Raw genomic sequence first — 597 nt, forward strand, 5'->3', positions numbered from 1 at the left:
CTACACATCAAATCAAAATAGTTTTTATTCCGAGTAATCTTTTAACAAAAAATTTCCGAACGTCGATACTAAGGTGCCTACCACCGGTTCGGGAGCTATCCTGGCGAGAAGAACCGGCGTAAGAAACTCGCACCCTCGTGCGACTCGCTACATGAGCTCAAAGCTTTCCTTCCTAGAGCAGATCCTCATATCCAGTTTCCAATTATGTCTTTTTTTTTATGAAATAAGGGGGCAAACGAGCAAACGGGTCACCTGATGGAAAGCAACTTCCGTCGCCCATGGATACTCGCAGCATCAGAAGATTTGCAGGTGCGTTGCCGGCCTTTTAAGAGGGAATAGGGTAATAGGGGAGGGTAGGGATGAGAAGGGAAGGGAATAGGGGAGGGTAGGGATGGGAATAGGGTAGGGGATTGAGCCTCCGGTAAACTCTCTCACTCGCCAAAACACAGCGCAAGCGCTGTTTCACGCCGGTTTTCTATGAGAACGTGGTATTTCTCCGGTCGAGCCGGCCCATTCGTGCCGATGCATGGCTCTCCCACGTATAAGTGCTATAATAATAAGTATAAACAAACAAACATTTTAATTACCCATGCTGGC

This window comes from Aricia agestis, chromosome 1 (genome assembly GCF_905147365.1).
Source record: "Aricia agestis chromosome 1, ilAriAges1.1, whole genome shotgun sequence".
Lineage (NCBI taxonomy): Eukaryota > Metazoa > Arthropoda > Insecta > Lepidoptera > Lycaenidae > Aricia > Aricia agestis.